This window comes from Dermochelys coriacea, chromosome 8, assembly GCF_009764565.3.
Source record: "Dermochelys coriacea isolate rDerCor1 chromosome 8, rDerCor1.pri.v4, whole genome shotgun sequence".
NCBI classification, from domain to species: domain Eukaryota; kingdom Metazoa; phylum Chordata; order Testudines; family Dermochelyidae; genus Dermochelys; species Dermochelys coriacea.
The window spans coordinates 30805576-30827024 of NC_050075.1; positions in this window are offsets into that span (position 1 = coordinate 30805576).

Consider the following 21449-nt stretch of genomic DNA (forward strand, 5'->3'; position numbering starts at 1 on the left):
CTATTGTTAGTCATCTTAAGCTGCAAGATCAACATGAGGTAGTGAAGAAGCCTGGCTACAAAAGTGAGAACTAGACTCCTGAGAAAACTAAACCAAGCCGGGAGGAGGGGGGGAAGGGGGACGCAGTAAGATGGATTGATCAGAACTCAAGTACTGGAAGCACTGTTGTGTCAAATCTCCATATACAAAAACCTGAGGGATCTCTTGTAAACTAGTTGAATGTACTGATGTTTTTAAAATCTGGAAAAAGGGGGAAGCAGATGTAGCAGCTGCAAGTGAGAGGAGAGGATTTCAAACTGCCTGGGAAATGAGCTTGAACCTGGCTGGTGGCAAATTTCTAGGGCATAAAGAACACAGAAAAAACTCTTAAAATCAGTAAATAACTACCACAGATTAAGGGCTTAGTGTTTGAATACAATGCTACTAGTAACTATTTGAATGTCTGTGCAAGGTGAGCTTCAGATCAAAGAAATGCTCCTGCATGTAGGGAATTGCTGTTGCAGTCTGTAAGAAATCTCTTGAAAGGTAGCATGTTGGAGATAATTTGAATTTTGGAAACTTTTGGATCTGGAAAGCCTATGGGGAGTTCTCAGAAGTCAGAGGAGCAGCTGTGAGAAAAAAACAACCTTCAATTTCACACACTTCATAATGGAGAAACAAGTGTTGTACCTAAGAGGATGTGCTCCTTGACTAAGGCATCAGATAAGCATGCAATAAATATACTGCACCTTAGAGTGTCATGCTGAGAGGGTAAGTGAAAAGTTAAAACAAAATATTGGCATCCAAACTCAAAAGACATGTTGAAAAAGGCTGTCAAGCAACTAAAAAAAAATAATTCTAAAAGTTAACTGCCTTTCATCAGGTAAAAAAAAAATGATTAATTGCACAATTGATCTCGCTATTAATAGATTACCATTTAAATAATTTGTTTTCTACATTTTCAAATATATTGATTTCAATTACAACACCGAATACGAAGTGTACATGCTCATTTTATATTTGATTACATGTATTTGTACTGTTAAAAAAAAGAAACAGTATTTTAATTAATCTAATACAAGTACTGTAGCACAATCTCTTTATCATGAAAGTTGAACTTGCATGTAGAATTATGTACAAAAAACTGCATTAACACAACATTTTAAAGCCTTCAGGTTCCCACTCAGACCTAGTTCTTGTTCAGCCAATTGAAAAGACAAAACAAGTTTGTTTACATTTACAGGAGATAATGCTGCCTGCTTCTTATTTACAATGTCACCTGAAAGTGAGTACAGGCGTTTGCAAGGTACTGTGGTAGCTGGCGTTGCCCTATATTTACGTGCCAGATGTGCTAAAGATTCGTATGTCCCTTCATGCTTCAACCACCATTCCAAGGGACATGTGTCCATGCTGATGACGGGTTCTGCTCAATAAAGATCCAAAGCAGTACAGACCAATGCATGTTTGTTTTCATTATCCGAGTCAGATACCACCTGCAGAAGGTTGATTTTCTTTTTTGGTGGTTCAGGTTCTGTAGTTTCCGCATCAGAGTGTTCATCTTTTGGGACCTCTGAAAGCATGCTCCATCTCATCCCTCTCAGATTTTGAAATGCACTTCAGATTCTTAAACTTTGGGTGAAGTGTTGTAGCTATCTTTAGAAATCTCACATTGGATCACAATCTCACCTTCTTTGCATTTTGTTAAATCTGCAGTGAAAGTGTTTTTAAAAATGAAAAACCATGTGCTGGGTCATCATCCAAGACTGCTATAAAAATAAAATATATGGAAGAATGCAGGTTAAACAGAGCAGGGGACATAGAATTCTCTCTCAAGGAGTTTAGTCACAAATTTAATCAATGCATTTTTTTAAATGAGTGATCAGCATGGAAGCATGTCCTTTGGAATGGTGGCCGAAGCATGAAGGGGCATATGAATGTTTAACATATCTGTCATGTAAATACTTTCCAATGCTGACAACAAAAAAAGTGCCATCAAATTCCTGTTTTCACTTTCAGGTGATATTGTAAATAAGAAGCAGGCAGCAGTGTCTCCTGGAAATGTAAACAAAACTTGTTTGTCTGAGCGATTGGCTGAATAAGAAGTAGGACTGAGTGGACTTGAAGGCTTTAAAATGTTATATTTTGTTGCAGTTTTTTGTACATAATTCTACATTTGTAAGTTCAACTTTCATGATAAACAGGAGAACACTTCTGTTATTAAATGTCCGGGGAGATTGACCTGTTCTCCTACTGGTTTTTGAATATTATAATTATTGATGTCAGATTTGTGTCTATTTCTTCTTTAACAAAATTTCCCCCTGCTGATACATTGTCAACTGTTTGAAATGGACCACCTTGATTACAATGGCCTCATTAGCACTACAAAAGTGATTTCCACCCCTGCTTGTCAACTGTTGGGAGTAGCCTACTTCCACCTTAATTGAATTGGCTTGTTAGACTGACCCCCCTGCCCCTTGGCAACTCCCATCATTTCATATGCTGTGTATTTATACCTCCCTACTGTATGTTCCACTCCATGTATCTGATGAAGTGGGTTTTAACCCACAAAAGCTTATGCCCAAATAAATTTGTCTCTAAGGTGCCACAAGGACTCTTTTTTGAGGGGGGAGAGGAGGTCATACCTTAAGACACAACAATGCTCTAGGAAATAAGTTTAAAAACAAAACACACACAGACCCCCTACTCACACATTTCCCCCTAAATGGATAAAGGGTACATGATTTGAGGAGTGTGCATATGCAGATGCTTGCTTCAGATTCCAGCTGAGGGAAATACCATACTGAAAGGCAGTTTTTCCTTGAGTCTCTGGGTACTTAATTGAATGTCTACCTTTGTTGGCCTAACTTATTGGCCAGTTGAATTGTTTCCTACTAGTAGTTTTTAATTACAGTACATGATTCATCTACAAAAAGAGAGTAACTTTGCATAAAAAAAACTGGTCAGGAAAAAACCTGAAATTCAGTTTCTAAATACTTCATTTAACTCAATAAAAACTTTAACTTATTTTAAGACATTTCATAAAAAAGTTTAACTTATTGAAGTCTAATTGATAATGTCAGTATTGTCAAGGTGAGTACGTCATTACATATTCTTAAAATCCCGTAACTGATCTTATAAATAAACCTTAGAGCATTACCAGTGCATTGTGATGTACTAAAGAAAGATGAATTATCCAGAAACCACCAAGTAATGGAAATAATTGTCAGACAATAAAAGCAGATACTTAGATTCTTACTAGAATCTGAGATAGGTAGACTAGCTGAGATACAAGAACAAACCAAACTTCATCAAAACTGAAAAAGCCATAAATGGTTCAATGCTTAATTTAAAACTTCCCATGTATCTCTGTGCTTGCTGGATGATATTTTCAGCTGAAATCTTTCAATGACTCAGTGACACAAAACTTGTCATTTTCACTAAATAGTTTTGGACACACACAAAAAAGCCACAAGTTAAAACCCTGAACATTTTGATTTTTTGGTTCAAAGTGAATTTGTTTCAAAGTTCCCTTTGATTTGATTTTAACAATGTTTTTAAATGGTGGAAACTGCAGTGAAACATTGTCACAAATCATTGTTAGATCCCAAACAATATTTTTTAATTGCCAGCTAACCCCAAAACCTGTTATTTGTACAGCTCTATGGCTAGCTGAAGGGCCACACTCCCGAGTGTGCCTTGTTGGATTAGCCTTCCTGGAGCCATCCACTGCACAGCTGAGTTTCAGCTGAATCTTCACTTCCCCCAACTGCATATTCTGTGACCTACTGAGCTCTGCAGGCTTCCCAAAGCTGAAAGCTCAGGCAACCAACATTAAAGCTGAGTGTGCTGGAAGAGGGGTTCACAGTACAATCTTTCACCCAGGGCAAGTATGGCCCAATTTGTCTAAGTGCTCTTGGCTTCTCCTTTTACAGATGACTTTATTCTTTGTTTAAGGTATGTGTCTTTCTTTGGATTCAGCTTTTTAGAACAGTAAAGTTATATTTCAAAATAGTGTTCTGGCTGGCCAGCAGATAGGTAATGAACTCCATTTCCTGCAGATCAGTCTGCAAAAATTGAAACAAATTTGAAAAAAAGGAGTCTGATTCTTAGTAATTTACGTCAGAATAAGTCTAATTCAATAATCTTACTTGAACAGGTGATGAACCAGGACTTTTGTGCTTTGACTCACTTATGTCCAGTAGCTGCAAAAAATAAATTATATATATTAAATGGTACTACAAGCCACACCATACAAGCTACTATGAAAGATGTGCTTCAGCTGGACATAACTTACTGTACAAAAATAACCAGGTAATTCAAAGCTACTAGATACTTTACATAATAATGGTTTATTCCTTGAGTGCGCTATGGCCATCATTGGAAGAGATTTTTATGTACAGTTATTTCTGAACTTAGGGTTGATCTCCCAATTCCCAAAATGTCTTCGTTTAATGGTATAGCTCCTGATGTGACGGTAGCACTTTGTAGAAGAAAAGTTGATCAATTACAGACTGACTATTGAGCACAGCTGAGCTGTTGATTCAAACAGATGCTGTATCCCTTCAAAATCCAGTGGGAACCTTAGGAGTTTCACTTTCCATTTAGGAACAAAAGGCAGCACAGTCAACACACTGAAACACATCACTTGACACTGAAGAACTAAACCCATCAGTTGCACTGGAACATGAATCCAGGCTGCCAAATGGAGATCCTTGGCAAATGTGATACCTCAGAATTAAAACAGCCTCACTTTTCCTGCTTTTAGGACTTCCACTAACAGTATTCCTGAAATCTGGAATGGACCCTGGACTGCCAGGCCAAAGAAGGGAAAACTCTGAAGTCTGACTTCAGATTTATTGCATGTAACATTCCCATTATAGGAGACTCCATTAAAACTTCTAATCTGGAATACAACCAGACTGTTTTAAATGTATATTTAATGTCAAATACTTACCTTTATAATACTCAATCTAAACTTGGAAATATTCATGCCACTATACAATTACCTCCATGATTGTTGCTACCTGATAATGTTTGGTAATGCAAGACATTTGAGGGGGAAACAAGACAAAGAATCACAAAGTTAACACTCATACTAATAATTAGGTCCATTAATGTGAGGGAAAGTGTTGGAGGACTTAGCTTTGGCTGTGTGCCCTTACATGCCAGTCTCATATTTTGAGTTATAGGAAACGTAAAGCTACTAATATGCTCCTTGATTAATCCATACTAGCGTTATTTGTGAAAAGCAAACCAAGAAAGTACACCTACACAGCTTCATTATTTCGAGTGATCACTTGAAAGTTTTGAAATGTTTTCTAGAAAGCCATATAAAAAGTTAAGGATAAAGCAGAGTAAGTTCTGTAGAATCATAAGCTCACACAAGGAAGTAAAAACGATGTTTTGAAGCAACAGGAGTTCACAAATACTCGACAAGCAATCAAAAAATTGCAAGCCTAGTCATTCTCAACTATTAAAACCAATGGAAGTGCATTTTAAACCTAACCCCCCCTCCCCCACTATATTAAACATGACCGACCCATTTCTCAGCTGCAAATTTGAAAGGTCACAATAGAATTTTGCTCCTAAACTATATCAACTTCAAATGAATGTCAATAAATGCCTTCAGGCTTAAAAAGTCATAACTTGCTTTTCACTCACTTTTAATTCCGGAAGCCCTGTCAGAAGTAAAGATAATGGGGTGAAGAATAAGGAGGTCCCAAATTCTAATCTGGGTTCCAATTAGAAGGCAAACTGGACATAAAAACAGGTCTAAAATAAGCCAAAATTACTCAAAGCAAAAAGTTAAACATAAACATAAGAGACAAGGAACGTCAGGACAGGCATGGCCACAGTATGGAAGTTTTAGTTAAGTATGGGATTTTCAAAAAAGCCTAAGGGGAGTGTAACAGGGTAACCATCCCCTTTTCCATGATGTGTCCCTTTAAGTCCTTGAACTCTGAAAGCAGATCAAGACCTGGGGAAGTTAGAGCTAGGTGTTGGGAGAGAGAAAGATAGTCCCAAGGGAATAGTTAAGGAAAGCCTAGGCTACTGTTTCTTTAAGGACCTGGGACCAGAAGAGTTCCCCTGTTTCCCCTCCAATAAGGAGAAGTTTGGGAAGAAGGCTAAAGAAACACAGGCCCAAGAAGTAGGGGTGGCAACTCCTTGAACCCAAGGAGACTTTATTTCAAGAGTATTTGGAGTTAAAGTAGAACCCTAGCAGATGGACTCAACCTTTGAAGTGTGTTGGGTTTTTAAGCAACCCTGTGCGGAGGAAAATTGAAGTTGAGTCATGCTTGCCAGCAGAGGGCACTACAGAGGAGGCATCCCATTTGTCAGAGGACAGAATGCCTAATTTTCCAACTCCAACTTGAAAATCCCAGCCCAGATTTTTGAAGAAATCTCTCCCTAAGCAAATAAACCACTACTTGTTATTAACTATTGACTCACTTGATGAATATTTTTCCATTTTTTAAGAAGTTTCCTAATAGAAACTCAATTTGCCTTGTTTTCAGCCTGTAAAATAGCTGACCAAACTGACTCTCTCTCTCTAAGGGTGAATTTCACCCTGTGAAAACAAACATTCTCCAAGGCCTGTGGATCACTCAAGTCTCCTCTGAGCACAATCTTTAGGACACAAATGTGACTTTCTGCTGCACAGAGGTAACATCATGGGAGGCATTGTCAGGTAGCAATACCTAAAAGAAATGAACAGTGCAGAAGTTTTTTTTGGAGGAAGAGCATGTCATAGTGGGAACCATATTTTCTCTGTGATTTGATAATGCACTGATGGACACAAAGAATGCATACATCTGCATATGAATTTGATCATTTTAGGGGGATTGTAAGAGTATGCAATTGCAGGAATACAATTTTAGGCATGTTTGGTATGTAAGCTGTTAAGTTAAATTTACTGAACTTTATGTGAAACTATAATATAACCCATATGCCAATGACTTGCTGCAAAACTGTTTCTCATTATTGTACTTAAAAGCTTGGAAAACTTATGTTTTGCATGGAGAGATAAAAATATAAGATTCAATAGCCTAAGCTACTTTTTATGAACTGTGCATCCAATCAATACTGTTGGTGACTCTTATGCCACGTGATGCTAATAGAGCTATGTGTAACAGGGGAATATGTACAGGATAGGCAAGAACAAAAACTTGCATAGTCTTAAGCCTATAAAAAGTGAAATGATTAAACTTACATTTAAGTTCAAAGGCTGATACATCTTGCAGAATTATGCTAGAGCACAAAGGGAGGGGAAATACTGATGGCAAAGCTTTGAAAAATAAGAAGGTCCCAATTCACCTACGAGTAAGGGTCACTGAAGTTGAAAGGGATACCCCTAAAGATGAATTGGCTACTACCTAATTTCTTATTCTTAGTAGTCCATTGAAATCTCCTGCATCTTTTGAATGTGGTTGTAATCCCAGTTTTCCTGCTGAAATACTGTAACCTTCAACAGGTAAATTCACCTCTGCCCCTGTCTTTCCTCCATTCTTGTATATTTAGATTGTAAACCCTTCAGGGCAGAGACTCTTGCATATTAGGATCCCATTGCTTGGAGTACCGTTCATATTTCAGTTGGGGCTTCAGACATTATAATACAAATAAAAAAAAAAGCCATACAACTTGGGGGGGGGGAGAGAATCAATCAATTTAATATTGCTAGTGGGAAAGAATGAATCAAAAGAGCAAATGGATAGTTAGTGCCATATAGTGAGATGACTGAGGCTGATATTGCTGCTTGTTTCAACCAACCCTGGTGGTGCAGGGTGTTAACCTTGAGGATGTATAGCTCTAACTGGTAGTTAAATGCTAGTTGACTTTTTGCCAAAGCATGTAAGCAAATGGATCTTGATGGCCTGGGGAAAGCACAAATGCAGTGGGTATGGTTTTCTGCCGTAAATATAGGGTTACTGTGCCCTTGTCCAAGAAGCTCAGGTATGCTTTTGGGTAACTAATTTATCCTAGTTCAGATGGTATTGATTCCCAGAAGCATCTCTATTTTCATCTGTGCTTGGCAACTCAATAGGGATCATTCCTCTGGACTTAGCCTCAGTAGTTAGCTTTAACCTCCAGACTTGGAGCACAATGCAGTTACCATATGACACTACTCACAAAACCTGAAACTGCATATTTGCTTCATGAGATTAGCTAAAGGGAGCCTATTACTCCTGTTGAGACAATTATTTGTCTTCTAGTGCCATTCAATATGTTGAATTCAATCTGCAAAGCTCCATATGCATTGGGTCTTAACTTCTTGAGATTGGCATTGATACTGATCTCTTTCATGACTTTGGGTTGGCCACTATGACATAATTTACCCACCTGTTTAATTGATATATTAGGACCCTCTCAAGAGGGTTAGTTCATGTTGGTAAAGAACTTAGGTTTTTGATGCATGATTTAATAGTGAAAAGCTGTATTTGGGTGGTTTGGGTCCGATTCAGATGTCCGCCAAACTTTCAGTTCTGAGTCAGCATTTTTCTACAAAACTTGTCAGAAAATGTCCAACCAGCTCTACTTTTGTGACAAAAGATGGATTTGATAGGTTTACCTTTATGTATTGTTGGCTTGAAGTATATGCTCAACCATGCATCTAACCTTGAAACCATTATAAGCAGCAAAATTAAGGATAAAGTAACCCCTCAAATTCAGTTTCAGGATGAAAAGCACTTGTCTAACTCAAGACAGAGTACTGGTATAGGATGTTAAACTGAAATCCGAAGAGTGAAAAATCTTACTTCAAGCTTACTTACTGTACATTATTAAACAAAACTCAGCTAGAACAGAGTGATTTGGCCATTTTGGGGGTTCTTGTAATGGCATTACAGAACAAACTCAGACATTGTTTTAATACCTGAGAATCCATGAGGGAGCAATCTAGGAAGATCCACTGTTGAAGTAGTTTTGGCCAGATCCTCAACTGCAGTAAACTGGCATAGATCCTCTGAAACACTGACGAGGTTCTGACTCTTCCTGGTTTTCTTTAAGTCCCAACCATATTGAATAGAAGGCAATGAAGGAGAGAGATTGAAAGTGAGGTCTGCTCCTCTGAGATTGGTTTTTCTGGTTGGCGACAGAGCTTCAAGCCACCCAATTTCTAACATTGTAGTAGAAGTTCTAGATTCAGGGACTGGTGAGAATACTGTTAACGGCCCTTATCTAGACAAGTGAAGAAAGCAGACAACTCAGCTTAAACATAGAAAGATAAAACCAAGCATCAAGGAAAAAGAAAAGTCTTTCAGGCAGCTTTTATGAGACTCTCAAAAATAATACCAGTAGCAGGGATAGAATTCACAAGTAAAACCCGAATGCTGTAGCAGTAATGCATAGGAGGAAGAAATAGAGAAATATGAGCATAAGACTGAGTGTAACTGAAAAGGCAGAATGACATTAATGTCTGCTCCTATGAGTTTTGAAATGGGATGGTGTAAATTGGTGCCATTTTCTGTGCTACTTATAGGAATCTGTCACAGAAAAGATAATGAGAAGGGGATAATAAATTAGGCCTTAACATTCTGTGATAACTCTTCCTGATGCATGACACACTAAAAAAAAAAAACCATGAGGGTAATGCATTAAATGTGATAATCTTGGACATTTCTGTGACCTTTTTGTAAACATGCATTTGTTTGTGAAGTAATATTGCAGTAAGGAGTGGAAATTAAAACATAATTAACCATTCTCAAGCAACTATTAAAAAGGAGTACTTGTGGCACCTTAGAGTCTAACAAATTTATTTGAACATAAGCTTTCATGAGCTACAGATCACTTCATTGGATGCATGCAGTAGAAAATACAGTAGGGTGATTTTATATACACAGAGAACATGAAACAATGGGTGTTACCATACACATACTGTAACAAGAGTGATCAGGTAAGGTGAGCTATTACCAGCAGGAGAGAAAAAAACCTTTTGTAGTGATAATCAAGGTGGGCCATTTCCAGCAGTTGACAAGAAAGTCTGAGGAACAGTAAGGAGGGGAAAAACATGGGGAAAATAGTTTTACCCTGTGTAATGACACATCCACTCCCAGTCTTTATTCAAGCCTAATTTGATGGTGTCCAGTTTGCAAATTAATTCCAATTCAACAGTCTCTCGTTGGAGTCTGTTTTTGAAGATTTTTTGTTGTAATATTGCAACTTTTAGGTCTGTAATCAAGTGACCAGAGAGACTGAAGTGTTCTCCGACTGGTTTTTGAATGTTATGATTCTTGATGTCTGATTTGTGTCCATTTATTCTTTTATGTAGGGACTGTCCGGTTTGGCCAATGTACATGGCAGAGGGGCATTGCTGGCACATGATGGCATATATCACATTGGTAGATGTGCAGGTGAACAAGCCTCTGATAGTGTAGCTGATGTGATTAGACCCTACGATGGTGTCCCCTGAATAGATATGTGGACACAGCTGGCAACAGGCTTTGTTGCAAGGATAGGTTCCTGGATCAGTGTTTTTGTTGTGTGGTTACTGGTGAGTATTTGCTTCAGGTTGCGGGGGGGGGGGGGCTGTCTGTAAGCAAAGACTAGCCTTTATCCCAAGATCTGTGAGAGTGATGGTTCGTCCTTCAGGATAGGTTGTAGATCCTTGATGATGCGCTGGAGAGGTTTTAGTTGGGGGCTGAAGGTGACTGCCAGTGGCGTTCCGTTACTTTCTTTGTTGGGTCTGTCCTGTAGTAGATGACTTCTGGGTACTCTTCTGGCTCTGTCAATCTGTTTCTTCACTTCATCAGGTGGGTACTGTAGTTGTAAGAATGCTTGATAGATAGAGACAAACACCTACAAGATCTCTGAGGGGTTGGAGCAAATGCGGTTGTATTGTAGAGCTTGGCTGTAGAGAATGGATTGTGTGGTGTGGTCTGGATGAAAGCTGGAGGCATGTAGGCAAGTATAGGGGTCAGTAGGTTTCTGGTAAAGAGTGGTGTTTGTGACCATCGCTAATTAGTACAGTAGTGTCTGGGAAGTGGCTCTCTTGTGTGGACTGGTCCTGGCTCAGGTTGATGGTGGGTTGGAAATTGTTGAAATCATGGAGGAATTCCTCAAGGGCTTCTTTTCCATGGGTCCAGATGATGAAGATGTCATCAATGTAGTGTAGGTAGAGTAGGGGTGTTAGGGGACGAGAACTGAGGAAGCGTTGTTCTAAGTCAGCCATAAAAATGTTGACATACTGTGGGGCCATGCGGGTACCCATAGCAGTGCCACTGATTTGAAGGTATACATTGTCCCCAATTGTGTAATAGTTATGGGTGAGGACAAAGTCAAAGTTCAGCCACCAGGTTTGCTGTGACATTATCAGGGATACTGTTCCTGACGGCTTGTAGTCCATCTTTGTGTGGAATGTTGGTGTAGAGGGCTTCTACATCCATAGTGGCTAGGATGGTGTTTTCAGGAAGATCACCAATGGATTGTAGTTTTCTCAGGAAGTCAGTGGTGTCTCAAAGATAGCTAGGAGTGCTGGTAGTGTAGGGCCTGAGGAGGGAGTCTACATAGCCTGACAATCCTGCTGTCAGGGTGCCAATGCCTGAGATGGGGCATCCAGGATTTCCAGGTTTATGGATCTTGGGTAGCAGATAGTATACCCCTGCTTTGTGTTCTGTGGGTGTGTCTGTGCAGATTTGCTGTTGTGCTTTTTCAGGGAGTTTGAGTAGAAGGTATAGTTTCTTTTGGTAACCCTTAGTGGGATCAGAGGGTAATGGCTTGTAGGATGTGATGTTGGAGAGCTGCCGAGCAGTCTCGTTCATATTCCGACCTATTCATGACGACAACAGCCCCTCCTTTGTCAGCCTTTTTTATTATGATGTCAGTTGTTTCTGAAGCTGTGGATGGCACTGTGTTCTGCATGGTTGAGGTTATGGGGCAAATGATGCTGCTTTTCCACAATTTCAGCCTGTGCATGTCAGTGGAAGCACTATGTAGAAATCCAGTCTGTTATGACCTTCAGGAGGAGTTCACGGGCACATCTACCAATGTGATATATGCCATCATGTGCCAGCAATGCCCCTCTGCCATGTACATTGGCCAAACTGGACAGTCTCTACGTAAAAGAATGAATGGACACAAATCAGACGTCAAGAATTATAACATTCAAAAAACCAGTCAGAACACACTTCAATCTCTCTGATCACTCGATTACAGACCTAAAAGTTGCAATATTACAACCAAAAAAACCCTTCAAAAACAGACTCCAACAAGAGACTGCTGAATTGGAATTAATTTGCAAACTGGACACCATTAAATTAGGCTTGAATGAAGACTGGGAGTGGATGGGTGATTACACAAAGTAAAAACTATTTTCCCCATGTTTTTCCCCTCCTTACTGTTCCTCACACATTCTTGTGAACTGTTGGAAATGGCCCACCTTGATCACTACAAAAGCTGTTTTTTTTCCTCTCCTGCTGATAATAGCTCACCTTACCTGATCACTCTTGTTACAGTGTGTATGGTAATACCCGTTGTTTCATGTTCTCTGTGTGTATAAAATCGCCCTACTGTATTTTTCACTACATCCATCTGATGAAGTGAGCTGTAGCTCATGAAAGCTTATGCTCAAATAAATGTTAGTCTCTAAGGTGCCACAAGTACTCCTTTTCTTTGAGGATACAGACTAACACGGCTGCTACTCTGAAACCTATTAAAAAGGTAATTGCATGGCACTGTAATCACAGGCTCATCAAGTGCCAGAAGAGAACAAAGATTTCCATTCTGTACCAAATGGAAGACCAAGCCATATATTGTAGTCTGTGCAGTTTAATTGAAAACACATCAGAAACAAACAGATCATATCTGGTTAGCATTGCAGAAAACATGAAGATTTTCCAGCCTAAGCAGTTGATTTTGTCCCATACCATAAACTCTGTCCTGCCAGGACAGAGGGGGCTTATGATTTTCTCAGGACCAGCACTGGCTCCAATGACACTTAAAGCTGCCACTGGGCACCCTGAAGTCCCACAACTGACTTATTCCTAAAAAGTATCTTCATCAGTGGAGAGTAGGGGTAGTGAAAGTCCACCACACACCTTCTCTTCCCTCCTGTTCTGGGGGTGACCCTTGGAATGTGGCTTTTGCACTGCTTGTATTTGGCCTTGAAAAGGCCAGCTGTAGACCTACAATGGGGGGCAAAGAGCTAACATGCTACTTGATCATAAGGGTCTGCGTGTTGTTCCACAGTGAAAGAAAGATATGCAGTAAGTTCACATATCCTTGAAGGATGCTATGGTGCTTTAAGTTTCTGTCAAGATGGAGGCACTCCTGGATTCATCAATAAGATGTGGAATCTGAAGGGAGCAGGATGAGTTGCTTCATTCAGAACTTGTAAAGAGATACATGGCTAAAGTTGCCCCTTCATCCAAGCTCTGTCTGTCATGAGCAGAGGAGATGCTGAGGGAGCTAGTTAAGTCTCCTTGATGCTACATCAATCTTGCCACTATTATAATAGATACAGACTATGGACCTTACAGTCATGGTCAATTGGAGAGCAACTACACTGCTACACAGTAGGGTGGGGAGGCATCTGGCCTTTGCCAAATTTCAACCTCCATAAGGGAAATTCTCCACTGGGTTTCTACAGCAAGAACCTAGCCATTTTGTGTTATCTGACAGTCATATAATGACCAGAGTATTGGAGAACCTTGGCCATTAAATACAGAAGCCTTAATGCCAGCTCTCCATTGATCACTGATAAGCACCCTATATTTATTTGATATCATGCAATTTCCCTACTTCTAGAATGGAAGGCAAATGGGGAGTGTCATCCCAAACTGTGGTGTACTTTGATGGTCCATTAAAGCAAACTTCTTAAATAGCATCTGTCACAGTTTTGGGGTTAATGACATTTCTGTATCTGCTCAAAGGCACCCTCTTAGGTCTCTGGTCTCCAGCAGTCACCACTGTGAGGGGGGACCTATGTCCCTCTCCTGCCAGACTGGGAATTTAGGCTTGTGGTCCCCCTGCAATTCATGTGCTTATTCCAGCAGGTCTGACCTTAGTCCGGTGCCTGCCCTTCTCTCTAGAGGCTGTGATAGTGATTGCCAGTGAGCTCCCAGCTTTCACAAAGCACGGTACATTTAGGAAAAAAGCAGCACAGAGCAAACAAGTTATAAAATGATCAACAGTCTATGTTCACACTAGCTTGCCAGGTGTCACCTTCTTCCTCATGGAGACCTGGGCAGATCCCAGTCCTTCAAACCCTTCCAGCAGAGTTTTGCCCTCTTGGGTACAATCTCATGTAAGGTTTGGATCAAAATGAGGGAGCTCTCAGACAGTTCAGCCTCCTGTTTATATGAAGGTCTCTTGAACCTGTTCTGAACTAGTATACACAATTCCTTCCAGGGGATGGTACTTCTCTGGAGTTCTTTACTTGTCCTGGGATCTGCAATCATTACCGCTCCTCATTGATTTTGTTCCTGAGAGAAGCTCAGTAACTCCCCCCATGAAGCTAAAATACAATTCCTAGCTCCCCAAAGATACATATAATATTTGTAGACACACAAGTTCATGAATACACCCTTTGCCCATAGTGTCAGATACATTTCAATATAATAGTTGTTTGAAGTTTCTCTACTTCCAAGGTCTCATCTGTCACAGCACCATTTGTCTATATTAAAATTACAGTAAAGTAATTCAGGCTAGACAGCCACTTCTCTCACTTCAAATTCCTTGCCTCACTTGAGTGCTTGGTCCCTTTGGCCCTGCAAGAAAACAGCCTAGGCCTGCATATGAAATTTGCTTTTCAGTATGAAGTGGGCATGTACTTCACATAGAAAAATGTCTTGTGATGATTAATTGTAAGGTGGACCTTATAAACCACTACAAAGGAAAAGGTTTTAATTCAATCTTTGGCTATAATTTTGTGGACTCTGCTCTTTACAGATAAAAACTGCAGGACTTCTTTCAAACCCTGTGAAATCTGAAGTTTCATTTTTGTTTAAAAGTTGAAGACACACTGGGCCTGGTCTATGGAGAAGGTTCTGTATGAAATGTACCATGGTCCAGTGTTACCTGGAACACAAAAAACACTTACACTTCTATTTGCTTTTCTAGTGTGTGAGCAAGTCTATGGGAATGGCATAAATAAATGGTTGTAAATAATTCTCATTGACTGATAACATCTAGTTGGATTTCATATAAAAAACTGCTTCAACAGCATCCGGTGAGGTTCTGCTATGCTGAGCTGAATAAAAACATCACTCAAAACACATGAAATATTTTCATATCCTCTCAAGTCACAAATGCTCATCATAATGCTCAGCCAAATTATTCTTCCTTGAATCTTAGATTGGCAAATGATAGCGATCCCATATAGAAAATGTTTGTCCTTATATTGTTATGGCTTAAATAACTTACTCACTTGAATAGAATACCAATCTTTAGTGGAAAATTTTCCAGCAAGTTTATACAGAATTTAAAATATGAAGTGTAAAATACAATTAAACTGTCATGTATTCTTTTTTTCTTTAAATCGCTTAATTGTGAAAGTGGAGGGGATATAGTAGGGAAGATGCACTAGGTTCACAGCAGGAATCAGGACTGTGATTTTGGATACAGATTTTGTATTACATGAGGTACTAAGGTGACTTATTTAAAATGCTAAGCTTATAGTAATTTGAATCTATAAATCTCAAGTGAGTAAGCATCAGTAACCCTTTTTAGAAGCGACAAACTGAGGCAGAGAATAGAAGGTATGTGGCATTGGCCACACTGCACATGAGTTGCAGATCTGGGAATAGACCCCAGAATCCTTGCACTGCTCTGAAAAGTGCTTTTCTGAAAAATTTATGGGAAAGCCTACATTATGCGTCCACTTAAAATAATTTGAATTCAAGAACAGATGAAACCGTGGGTCCATGCAACAAAATACCCAAGCTTAAAAGAGTTGCAGAAAGGGAAGTGGCTTATTGGTGGAGGAGCTAGGACCCATTGAAAAGTTAACAAAAAGGAATTAGCTGCAAATAGAGATGGTGTGAAAGCTCCTGGTCCATCCTATGGCATCTTCATTAGCTCGGGAGTCAGGGAGAACACAAACAGCAGCTTCTATTAAAGGGTTACACTCAGAAGGAGCTGAGCCCTATCTTAGACTTGGGAAAGAGAAAAATGCCTGTTACAGAGTGAGGACCAGGGATTGTACTGAGCAGATACATAATGGCACGTTGTATTGGAGCTTCCCTATTGGTTCCCTCAGCTTCTACAGAAGAAGTGTTTTTTAAAAAAAAAAGCTTACTGTTTCTACATGCCTCTCCTATGACCCAAGTAGTGCTGTTCCGGTGCAGAAGACAGAGCAACAATAGATAGGAACTTCAGTCCTCTAGGTATGGTGTTTAGTCAAACGCCAAATGACCATTCCAATGTCAACACTATTTGACTGCTAGTCATTACAGCAGAAGTATCAAACTATTCTGGGACTATGGGTGGAGCTTGAGTAGAGTATTGCATCATTTCACCCTCCCCCCAATTACCCATGCAGGGAACGAAGGCTTGTGTTTCAAGGTAAGCAATGAGAAGGAAGAGATCCCTGGAAAGCTATAAAAATAGCTATTTACAGTGAGCCTTTAATGTCAGAGCCTGACCATCTCTGTCCAAAACCTTCTAACACTTGACCTTGTCAGGATGCTACAGTAGATCGAGCCCTGATTCCAATGCCTTGAGACTGAAGGCAAAGTCTACTCTGTAGAAGGATCTTGGTTGTGGAAAGCAGTAGCCAGAGACATTCATGACACTTTACAAATCAATTTTTTTGGGATAGACCTTAGCAACGAACCACATAACAGCATGGCATGGTGTCACAGGGTTCACTCACCTCCTGCTGGTTGTCTTGGGGACTAGCTTTGCCAGCCAGTCCACCCTCTCCTGGTGGTACCTCACCCACTGTCATCACCATCTACAGACCCACCTCAGTCCAAGTACTGCAGCATCATCTTCATGGTTTAGCCCTCCGGCCATGTCATGTCCATGTTCCCCCCTTCCAGAGGTGGTCTAGCCCATCAATTGTCCTGCCTCTTCCCCAGTGGCAAGTGGAGGGAAGACCCAGCCCTGCCCACTACTTTGGGTCCCAGCCCAGGATCCCTGTGGATTGCAGCCTCCTGTTGCACCTCAGCAGTGGTGAGAGGAAAACATGTCTTCCTAGGCTACTTCCCCATGGTTCCAGCACCATCTTCACCCTTCCTCAGGGCCTGCAGTTACCCAGTCTCAGCAGCCAGCAGCTCCTCCAGTCCCTGACAGCAACTGTTCTGTCCAAGATACCACAGACCTCTCAGCCTCCTACACAATCTTCACTCTTTGAGCTCCAGGCAGCAATTGACCCTGCTCTGTCCTGCAGCTCTTTTCATATGGGCCTGCTGGGCCCTGATTCGCTGTTCCTCACAGCCCCTCTCCTACTGGCTGCTTCCTGCACAGCCTCCCTAGGACGCTATTAACCCCTTCTGTGCCAGTGTGGTGGCAAATGCACCATCATACACAGCAAAGTCTGTGTCCCAGCTCAAGTTAACACCTAATAGGAAAGGGCTGTATATGAAAGTTAGGAGGAGGGGAGCTTTTAAGTTATAAATGATTGTTTTCTAATGTTTTGTATCGATGCCTAGACTGAAGTGACAGGTTTCTGAAGTGATGAGTTCACCATGAACATTGAAGAATTTAATCTCAACTTCTAAAAATGTTGTTAAATTTCAGCAAGGACTGGCAAAAACCTAAGGTAATACAGAATAGTATGCAGAACAGTGAACAATTCAGGGTGTAGTTCAAAGATGAGTTATTTTAGAAAACTCCACATATTTAATCATTTTGGATGAGAATTAAATATTAATCCAGCTCAGCCTGCTTTACTGGGAGGGGGGAAAGCTTTAAAACTCTACCTATCATTTGTCTCCTTGAAAGAGGCATCCATGGGACTTCATATAAAATAGGATTTCATGGCACACTTATGATCATTCTTACTATATGGGCTGAAGGGAAAGTCAAAAGTTATGACTTTCAATAGCTGCTTCTCTGTGACTGGACCACAAAATTATGGCAACCCCCTCAAAGAACTACACTAAAATTCTCTATTTGAAAGTTTACTGTGAAAAATGGACAATCATCTGTTTCTTAAATGGCATAGTGACATGGTACTATTGGAAACAAAGTGATTCCCAGGTAAATGAGAGGGGGAATAATACAGCCTTTGAGGATTTCATCCACTGTAGCTCTTCTGCCTTCCATGGTTGTAGGAAACTGAGTTCCTTCTTTCGTTATTTAAATTCTATTATTTTTTTATATTCTATAAAGATTCCAGTAATAATGGTATAACCCCCTGCTTTCTCAGAATACCACTCAGACCTACTCTAGAGGTGTGTAGGCCACCGAGAGAATGACGAGCCTTCTATAGCCTTGGCTAACAGAGATGTGTCTTTTAGTGCGTGCAGTAGAAGCTCACACATTTAGCTCCAGAGGTCCCATGTTTGATCCCTGCTGCAGACGCCTGTATGTGGGTCAGTGTTACAGTGGGAATGTATGCACAACGAGCACTGCAGCAAGCACAAAATGTAGCCTGACCGGATTATTTTGACTGTTTCTGGGAACTTGTCTGACAGAAGAATCCCTTTCATTGAAGGCGGGGCTTCATCCTAAGCTTTGAGCTAGCTTGTCCCAAAGGATGGAAGCTGTCTTGGCAGGTCACGTATGGGATATTATCTCACTCAGCTTAGTAGGTCATGGACAGAAATGCAGTCTGCTGCTGTGTCATGGTCTCTAGTGGCTTTAAAGATCAGGCACAAGAATTTAAATTGGAATTACAGGGGGACTGGCAGCTGTCAAAGGGAGCCAAGCATGGATGCAATGTGCTATCATTCCATTATCAAAAGTAACTTTGTTCTTCAGTAATCAATGCCTAGTGCTGAAGTAGATTTAAAACCTAAATATGGTTTATGCATATGAAGAACCCAATCCTGGATTGCTAAACGCCCTGCGAAGTGGGTGGTGGGGGTGTGCAGGTAGAATGGAGATGGGGGTGTGTAGGTAGTCATCTCATGACTGCAGGATTTATCCTAAATTGTTAATTGAAAGTTTAGTGATAAAAAACGTCCATTTCCCAAGTCATTAGTGTCTCATATGCTGTGGGACAATCACACCAGAAAGATAAAATTAGAGCCAAAAAAGCTTTTGAACAAATCTTAATTATTTTCCCAGTCAAATGTAAGACACTTTTTGAGGCTTTTTGTCATAGTTCATAAATGTACAGTTGTCAGATTATTTGACAACTATCCAGCTGTTGGCTCACTTCAGCAGATGCCCTCACTCAGCTAACTGGCTTAGTCAGGAAGAATTAACTATGTGAAATGCAGTGCCACTCATACAACTCTGAAATGGTAGCTTACAATAATTAAAAACTTTCATTTTAAGATATTAAGTTCCATTCAACATGGGACAGTTGGTGCAGTCAGATGAATTAGCAAAGGAGTCTCAAAGTATGTCACTTCACCAAGCTGAAAGCTTGTACAGTCGAAAACTTGGTTGTCTGGCATTCCGGCTAGGTAAATACACCAGGAATAGAAGAAAAATGAAAGATAGATCAAATTTAAAAAAATAACTAGGGCTGTCGATTAATCGCAGTTAACTCACGTGATTAACTCAAAAAATGTAATGGCGATTTAAAAATTAATCACAATTGCACTTTTAATTGCACTTTTAAACAATTTCAATGGGTATTCTATTAAATATTTTTTCTACATTTTCAAATATATTGATTCAATTACAACACAGAATACAAAGTGTACAGTGCTCACTTTATATTATTTTTGTTTACAAATATTTGCACCATAAAAATGATGAACAAAAGAAGTATTTTTCAATTTACCTCATACAAGTACTGTAGTGCAATCTGTCATGAAAGTGCAACTTACAAATGTAGATTTTTTTGGTTACATAACTGCACTCAAAAACAAAACAATATAAATCTTTAAAGCCTACAAGTGCACTCAGTCCTACTTCTTGTTCAGCCAATCGCTAAGACAAACAAGTTTGTTAACATTTACAGGAGATAATGCTGCCCACTTCTTAATTACAATGTCACCTGAAAGTGAGAACAGGCGTTCAAAGACACTGTTGTAGCTGCTGTTGCAAGATATTTACATGCCAGATGCGCTAAAGATGCATATGCCTCTTCATGCTTCAGCCAGCATTCCAGCAGACATGCTTCCATGCTGATGAGGCTTGTTAAAAAAATAATGCATTAATTAAATAATGCATTAATTACTGAACTCCTTGGGGAAGAATTGCATAGCTCCTGCTCTGTTTTACCCACATTCTGCCATATATTTCATGTTATAGCCGTCTTGGATGATGACCCAGCACATGTTCATTTTAAGAACACTTTCACAGCAGATTTGACAAAACGCAAAGAAGTTACCAATGTGAGATTTATAAAGATAGCTACAGCACTTGACCCAAGGTTTAAGAATCTGAAGTGCCTTCCAAAATCTCAGAGGGAGGAGATTTTGAACATGCTTTCAGAAGAGTTAAAAGAAAAGGAGTACTTGTGGCACCTTAGAGACTAACAAATTTATTAGAGCATAAGCTTTCGTGAGCTACAGCTCACTTCATCCGATGAAGTGAGCTGTAGCTCACGAAAGCTTATGCTCTAATAAATTTGTTAGTCTCTAAGGTGCCACAAGTACTCCTTTTCTTTTTGCGAATACAGACTAACACGGCTGCTACTCTGAGAAGAGTTAAAAGAACACTGAGGCAGAAACTTCAGAACCCGAATCACCCAAAAAGAAAACCAACCTTCTGCTGGTGGCATCTGACTCAGACGATGAAAATGAACATGCATTGGTCCACACTGCTTTGTATTGTTATCAAGCAGAACCCGTCATCAGCATGGACGCAAGTCCTCTAGAATGGTGATTGAAGCATGAAGTGACATATGAATCTTTTGTGCATCTGGCACGTACATATCTTGTAACGCTGGCTACAACAGTGCCATACGAATGCCTGTTCTTACTTTCAGCTGACATAGTAAAGAAGAAGCAGGCAGCATTATCTCCTGTAAATGTAAACTTGTTTGAGTGATTGGCTGAACAAGAAGTAGGACTGAGTGGACTTGTAGCCTCTAAAGTTTTACATTGTTTTATTTTTGAGTGCAGTTTTTTTTGTACATAAGTCTACATTTATAAGTTCAACTTTCATGATAGAGATTGCACTACAGTACTTGTATTAGGTGAATTGAAAAATAGTATTTATTTTGTTTTTTACAGTGTGAATATTTGTAATAAAAATAAAGTGAGCACTGTGCACTTGGAATTCTGTGTTGTAATTGAAATCAATATATTTGAAAATATAGAAAATATTAAAAATATTTAAATAAATGGTATTCTATTGTTTAACAGTGCGATTAATTGTGCAATTAATCGTGATTAATTTTTTTAGTCGCTTGACCGCCCTAAGAATAACATGAGCTGGACCATCTTGCCAACTCTGTCTTGTAGAGTAAA